This window comes from Pteropus alecto, unplaced genomic scaffold (genome assembly GCF_000325575.1).
Source record: "Pteropus alecto unplaced genomic scaffold, ASM32557v1 scaffold66, whole genome shotgun sequence".
Lineage (NCBI taxonomy): Eukaryota > Metazoa > Chordata > Mammalia > Chiroptera > Pteropodidae > Pteropus > Pteropus alecto.
In genome coordinates this window covers 2567848-2568157 of record NW_006438869.1, presented here as the reverse complement: position 1 = coordinate 2568157, position 310 = coordinate 2567848, and positions in this window count along the sequence as shown.

Sequence of the window (310 nt, the reverse complement as noted above, 5' to 3'; positions counted from 1 at the left end):
TATATAGATGGCAAGAGACAAAAGACAATCGCAAATGAAACTGTGCTACCAAAATCAGTATGGTCTTCTTTCATCTTTCTTTGGTTTTTCTATCCAACATAAGTAGGACTGGATGTGTGTGTGTGTGTGTGTGTGTGTGTGTGTGTGTGTGTGTGTATGTGTGCGCGCGTGCGCGTGTGTTCAGATGTGATGCCATGTGGGTTTAATACCCTATTCTCTGAATCATCTATTTGGTTCTCTGATAAGTTTAAATCTGTGCCTTAAAAATTAGCTTTCCCCTCTTCCACAATCACTTAATATTAAGTTAATA